The following is an 8,034-nucleotide window of genomic DNA, read 5'->3' as shown; positions in this document are numbered from 1 at the left end:
CATCGTCCAGGACGCGGCCCCACACGCCCTCCAGGGAGACCTCCACGCGGCCATCACAGCGGCTCTGTCCTTCCCTCAGCCGCACGGCGTGGGGCAGACCTGGGGATGGGGACGCACAGGGGACCCAGGGTGTCAGCGGGAGGGACCCGGAACCACCCCACAGCAGGGCCCCTCCCTCTCCGCCCCCTCTGTCCATGCCTCTCACCCACCCTCCTCCTCCACCGTCCTGGCTGCACCCACCTGAGCAGACCGCGGAGGCTGAGTTTCCCGGGGCACAGGCCGGGGCCCCCAGGGTGCTTACTGGGCAATTCCACAAGTAGGGTTCTGTCCCCCCACAGTGAAATGCGTCAGGCCAGATGGCAGCGTCCCCGTCCCCAAAATGGCCTCCTCGAGGTGCAGCCACCGCGTTGCCGCAGTTGAGCTGGTGGCAGAGGACGGTGGCATCTGCTATGTCCCAGTGGGTGGCACAGAGGGGCGCCCAGGACCCCTGCACCTGGAGCTCCACACGGCCCTCACAGCTGCTGCTGCCATTGACCAGCCTGAACTCTGGGGGAGAGGAAGAGTCAGCGTGGTTCGCACATGGCAGACACTGTCTGCACTTTCCTTCACCTGAGCCTGACAGCCTGGTTACACAGCCCAGTACTTGGGGGACCAGACTGAGGGTATGAAAACAGCTTTGGCGAGTGACGTCACCACAATTGCCTGGGAAATCAAAAAGTGAAGGGCATCATCGCTTCACTTAGGCAGTGATTAAGTTGGGAAAACTATGGAAATATACTTTGTCAGTGCTCTGGAATGCACCCAACACAGGGGAACGCTAATAAAAGTGAAGCTGCTGAATGCTGTCTCCAATAAGCAGGAAGTGAGCACCAAGACAGAGCTCCACACACCCTCTCAGATCCTGCTTCTCATTGCCAGCCAGAGCTCTGGGAAACGGGGCAGCACCCCTGGCCCCAGTCCCCAGGCCCCACACATGCTGCTGCACCTGGTTCTTGGTGTGAGCCTAGTTAAACATACCCCACACCCTGCACTTCAGAGGAAATGCCTGAGGGTAAGTAGCAACAACAGTATACGTGGCAGAGTAAGGAACCCCAAAGCTCCATCTCCCTCTAATGCAATGACTAGGTGGTAAAACTCATAACCAACTTTTTTGAAATTCTAGTATCTGGGAACGACTTGAAACCACTTAAGGAAGAAAGAAGTGGCAAATTTGTTTCTGCATAAGGAACGAGTGAAGAATAATGCCTTAGTACTGAAGGTGTGCCCCAACAAAGGGCTAACATGCAAAGACTGGAAGAGTCGGGAGTGCTTGTTTGTCTGTTTTTTACTAGGGGCATTTAAGGAAACATGTCTAATCACTAACCCCACTAACCAACAGAAAAGAGACCCTAGTGGTCACATGCAACAAACAGTCTTTACAAAAGGAGTTTAGAAAAGTCATTAAACAGGGCCGGGCACGGTAGCTCATGCCTGTCATCCCAGCCCTCTGGGAGGCCAAGACGGGTGGATCATGAGGTCAGGAGTTCAATACCAGCCTGGCCAAGATGGTGAAACCCTGTCTCTACTAAAAATACAAAAATTAGCCAGGCACAAAATTATTACTAATTACTAATACAAAAATTAGTGGTGGGTGCCTGTAATTCCAGCTACTCGGGAGGCAGAGGCAGGAGAACTGCTTGAACACAGGGGGCAGAGGTTGCAGTGAGCCAAGATCACACTACTACACTCCAGCCTAGATGAAACAGCGAGACGCCATCTCAAAGAAAAAAAAAAAAAATCAGCAACAGCCAACCCTGGTGATAGAGAAAAATGTGATTTCTAGAGTTGCCACAGTATAATAATTCAAAATGTCCAGTTTCCAACAAAAAAGATGAGACATGCAAAGTAACCATAAATTATAACACATATATAGGGGGAAAAGGGAAATAGAAATTGTCCTTGAGGATGCTAAGTCATTAGACTTACTAGACAAATACTTTAAATACACTGTCTTAGATATGCTCAAAAAGCTATAGGAAACCAGGATAATGATATCTTACCAAATAAGGAATATTGATAAAAATATATAAATTATAAAAAGGAATTGAGTAGACTTTTCTGTAGCTTAAAAAAGTTCAATAACAAATGAAAAATTCACTAAAAGGTTCAACAGCAGATCCCTTGAGCGAGCAAAAGATAGAATCTATGAACTTGAATATAAGTCAATTCAGATTATCTAGTCTGAGGAGCAGAAAGAAAAGGGAATAAAAAAAATCAATAGATCCCAAAAGACCTGTGGGACACCATTGAGGATACTAAGAGATGCATAATCAGAGTCACAGAAAGAGAGAACACTGGCTTTTCCACGGAATAACCAAAAAAAAATTTTTTTAAGAGAGACAGGAGAAAGTGAAAGAAAAAATATTTGAAGAAATAATGGTAAAAAAAATTCCAAGTTTGATGAAAGATATAAGTCTGCATCCAAGAAGCTCAACGAACTTCAAGTAGGTTATACTTAAAAATATCTGCGCTGAGACACATTAAAATCAAACTCTCAAAAGACAAATATAAAGAGAAGAATCTTGAAAGTAGCAAGAGAGAAGCGACTCGTCATGTACAAGGGATCCTCCATAAGACCAACGGTTGATTTCTCAGCAGAAACCACGGAAGCCAGAAAGCAGTGGAGTAGTATATTTAAAGTGCTGAGAGGAAAACCTGGTCACTCCAAAATTCTGTATCTATCAAAACTATCCTTAAAAATGAAGGAGAACTTTAAACAAAAGCTGAGGAAATTCATTGCTAGTAGACTTGTCCTGCAAGGAATGCTAAAGGGTTTAATTCAGGCTGAAATAAAGGCACTAAACAGTAAATCAAAGCCTGATGATTAATCTAATAACACTGATAAGGATAATTACATAGGAAAATATAAAGGCCAACAGTATTGTATTTGGGGTTTGTTATACCTTTGTTTGTTCGTACATGCTTTAAAAAAAATAGGCATGAAACAAAATTATACATTTATGTTAATGGACAATGTGTAAAGATGAATTAGTGACAATAACAATATAAGAGCAGAGATTTTGTATACTATTGAAACTAAGTTGGTTTTAGTGCAAACCAGAGGTTTGTTTGTAAATTTAAAATATTTCTTATGATCTCCAGGGGAACCACTAGAGAGAAAACTAAGAAATACAACAACAAATAAAAAAACAGAATGGGAAGGGAATGAAAATGGTATGCTATAAATGTCAATTAAATGCAAAAGAAGGCAGTAATGGAGGAATTGAGGAACAAAAAAATAAGACATGTAGGAAACAAATAGAAAAATAGCAGAAGTGAATACTCCTTATTGGTAATTACTTTAAATGTAAAGGGATTAAACCATCTAAATAAAAGGCAGGAAGGGACAAAATGGATTTTTTTAAAAACTTGTTTTAAAATGTGCTCTCTTCATAAATTCACTTCAGATCAAAAGACCATTAGGTTAAAAGTGAAAGTTTGGAAAAGATATACATGCACATAGTCACCAAAAGAGAGCTGAAGTGGCTATACAAATATCAGACAAAATAGACCTAGTCACAGTTTGAATGTTCATGTTCCTCCAAAATTCATGCTGAGATAGAATCCGAAAAGCAACAGTATTAAGAGGTGAAGCTTTTTGGAGGTGGTTAAGCCATGAGGGCTCCATCCTCATGAAGGACATTAGCCCTCATAAAGGGCTCAAGGGAGCAACTTCATCCCTTTTCCTCTTTTGCTCCTCTGTTACGTGAGGACACAAAGAAGGCCCCATCTGTGAGGAACAGGTTCCTCCAGACACTGAATCTGCTGGTTCCCTGACCCTGGATTTCTCAGCCTCCAGAACTCTGAGACATACATTTCTGTCATTTACAAATTACCCAGTCTACAGTGTTTTCTATAGCAGCCTAGATGGACTAAGACAGACTTTAAGTTAAAAATTGTGAGGAGAGATAAGAAAAGGATTATATATTTATTAAAGGGTCAGTCCATCAAAAGAATATACAACAAATATAAGCATATGTGCAGCTAATAACAGAGCCAAAAGTAATAAAGAAAAAAATTGACCAAACTGAAGGCAGAAATAGATGACTGTAAATAATAACTAGAACCAAAAACATCTCACTTTTAATAATGGATAGACCATCTATGCATATAACTAATAAGGAAAGAAATCACTGGAAGAACACTATAAACCAACTAGACCTCACAGACATATGCAAAACACTGTGCTCAACTCAGCAAAATACACATTTTTCTCTCGTGTCCATGAAATGTTCATCAGGGTAGACACTATGTTGAGGCATAAATCAAGTCCGAATAAATTTTAAAGAACTGAAATCATAAAAAGCATCTTCTCTGACCATAAAGGAATGAAGTTAGGAATAAATTTAAAAGGGGAAACTGGGAAATTATCAAATAGAACACACCCATAAGCAACCAATAAGTCAAGGAAGAAATCACAAGGAAAATTAGAAAATACTTTTGGATGAATGAAAGTGAAAACACAACATAACAAAATTTATGGATTGAAATGAAAGCAATGCTTAGAGAAAATTTTATAGTAACGAACATCTATATTAGGAGCAAATAAATATCTCAAATCAATAATCGCATTTACACCTTAAAAAACTAGAAAAGGAAGAATAAACTAAACCTGAAGCTAGCAGAAGGAAGGAGATACTAAATGAAATATAGAATGAAAAACAATAGAGAGAATAACAAAAATAAAAGCTAAGTCTGTGAAGAGATCAACAAAAGTGACAACATTTAGCTAGACTGACCAATAAAAAAAGAGAACACCCAGCTGGGCGTGGTGGCTCATGCCTGTAATCCCAGCACTGTGGGAGGTCAAGGCGGGTGGATCACAAGGTCAGGAGATTGAGACCAACCTGGCTAACATGGTGAAACCCCGTCTCTACTACAAATACAAAAAAAAAAAAAAAAATTAGCCAGGCGTGGTGGCGGGTGCCTATACTCCCAATGACTCAGGAGGCTGAGGCAGGAGAATGGTGTGAACCCGGGAGGCAGAGCTTGCAGTGAGCTGAGATCGCGCCACTGCACTCCAGCCTGGGTGACAGAGTGAGACTCCATCTCAAAAAAAAAAAAAAAAAAAGAGAGAGAATATTCAAATTACCAAAATCAGAAATGAATGTGGGGGGTACTTGGTATGAAATCTGTACAAATAAAAGAGAAGTGTAAATGAACACCTTGACTAATTTCATAGTATTCACCCCCCAGTTAGATAATTTAGATGAAATGAACAGATTTCTAGAAATACACAAATTATCAAAACTGACCCAATAATGAACAGAAAATCTGAACAGAGCTATAAAAAGTAAAGGAAATAAATCAGTAAACAAAAACCTCTGAACAAAGAAAAGCCAAGCACCAGGTATCTTCACTTCACTACTAGAATGAAGGAAAAAAAAATAAAACAAAATAAAACATGATAATTTCAATTGATGCAGAACAAGCATTTGACAAAATCCAACAGACTGTCATGATAAAGCATTCAACAAACCAGAACAGAAGGGAACTTCCTCAATGTGCTGAAGAACATTTCTTAAAGACCCACAACTAGCATCATACTCAATGAAGAAAAACTGAAAGCTTATCCCTTGAGATAAGGAACAAGACAAATATACACTTTTTCACCATTTCTACTCAACATTCTACTGCAAGTTCTAGCCAGAGAAATTAGGCAAGAAAAAAGAAATAAAAAGCCTCTGTATTGGAAAGGAAGAGGAAAAACTATCTGTATTCACAGTTACATGATCTTACATATAGAAAATCCTACAGAATCCACCAAAAACCTATTTAAAGCCATAAGAAATTTCAGGAAAAAAGAGGGCATAAAAAAAAGTTGCATTTCTATATTCTAACTATGAATAATAATAAAAGAAGACCCCAAGAATACTCAAAGCAATCCTGAGCAAAGACCAAAGCTGAAGGCATCACATTACTGGATTTCAAAGTATACTACAAAACTATAGTAACCAAAACAGCATGGTACTTGATATGAAAATAGACACATAGGCCAGTGAAACAGAGAGAGAAGATAAATAAATCCATGCACTTACAGTCACCTGATTTTTAACAAAGGTGCCGAGAATACACATTGGGAAAAGGACAGTCTCATCAACAAATGGTGCTGAGAACACTGGATATCCACATGCAGAATGAAACTAGACCCCTGCCTCTCACTATATACAAAAATCAATTCAAGGTTTATTACAGACCTAAATGAAAGACCCACAACGATAGAGACAACTAGAAGAGAACAGGGAAAGTGCTCAGGACATTGGTCTAGCAAGGATTTTTCAGATAATACCTGAAAAGCACAGGCAACAAAAGCAAAAATAGACAAATGGGTTTACAGAAAACTAACAACCTTCCATACAGCAAAGGAAACAATTGACAACGTGAGAGAAAATCAGTAAGTTGAAGAGATATCTGTACCCCCATGTTTATGGCAACACTAATCACAATAGCCAAACTATGGACTTGAACCTGTGTTCATCAATGGGTAAATAGAGAAAATGTGGTCTATATATTACACAAAATGAAATCTTATTCAGTCTTAAAAACAGAATGGAATCCTGTCATTTGCAGCAATGTGGATGGCCTGGCAGACATTATGTTAGGTGAGATAAGTCAGAGAAAGACAAACACCAGAGGATCCCACTTGCACGTGGAATCTTGAAAAGTTGATCTCATAGAAGTAGACAGTAGAATGGGGGCTACCAGAGTTAGGGAGTGTAGTGAGGAGGAGATATGGGGGTGACTGGTCAACTGGTAAAACGGTAGAGACAGGAGAGAGAAGTTTCGGTGTTCTACAGCACAGGCGGTTGGATACAATTAACAGTATTGTACTATATATTTCAAAATAGCTAGAAGAGAGAATTTTGAATGTCCTCACCACAAAGATACAATCTTGTTAAGGTGATGGATACACTGAATGCCCTGATTTGATTATTACACAATATATACATGCACTGGAACCCTGCACTATACCCCATAAATGTGTACAATTAGTATGTATCCAAAATGTGTCAATTTAAAAAAGAATGAAATAATAATAATAATGTTTACCAAGGAGGCCCAAGACAGACTTATACACTGAAAAATACAAAACATTTTTGAAAACAATCAGTGAAAACCTAAACAAATGCAAAGACATCCTATGTTCATAGATTGAAAGATTTAATATTATTAAAACGGCAATACTCCCAAACCAATCCACAGATTCTGTGAAATCCCTATCAAAATCCCAACAACGATTTTTTGTTTAGAGATAGAACTGATCCTAAAATTCAGATGCAATTTCAAGGGACCTTAAATAACCAAAACAATACTGAAAAAGAAAAACTTACGGGACTCATTTCCCTATTTCAAAACTACTACAGAGCTACGGTAATCAACACAGCATGCCACTGGCATGAAAATACACATATAAGTCAACAGAACAGATTGAATGTCCCAAAATAAGTGTATCCATGTGAGGCAAAGGATTTTCACATGGTGTGAAGAAAATTCAATAGGAAAGATCACCTAATCATTACAAAAGTATATATGTACTGAGACATCACACTGTACAATTATTATGTGTCATTTTAGAACAATAAATACATACGTTCAAAACATAAGGAAAGAATAGTGTCTTCAACAAATGGACAACTGGGCGCCACACGCAAAGGAATGAATGGAACCCTTTCCTTATACCATATACAAAATGTAAGTCACAGTCAATCAAAGACCAAATAACAGCTGAAACTATACAACTGAGAAAACACCACAGGAGTAGTCTTCATGACCTTGGATTAGAGACTGGATTCTTAGATATGACACTAAAAGTTCAAGAAACAAAAGGGGAATAAATAGGTAAACAGGACTTCCTCAAAACTAGAAGCTTGTGCCTGAAGGGGCATTATCGGAAGTGAAAAACACCCCACAGAATGGGGGGAATATTTGCCAATGATATATTGAAAGGGATGTAGGGTCCGCATGGAGAAGGGTCCTGAATAAACATTCCTCCAA

This window comes from Mandrillus leucophaeus, unplaced genomic scaffold, assembly GCF_000951045.1.
Source record: "Mandrillus leucophaeus isolate KB7577 unplaced genomic scaffold, Mleu.le_1.0 Scaffold1836, whole genome shotgun sequence".
NCBI lineage: Eukaryota > Metazoa > Chordata > Mammalia > Primates > Cercopithecidae > Mandrillus > Mandrillus leucophaeus.
The sequence above is the reverse complement of the archived record's forward strand: the minus strand, read 5'-3'. Positions refer to the sequence as shown.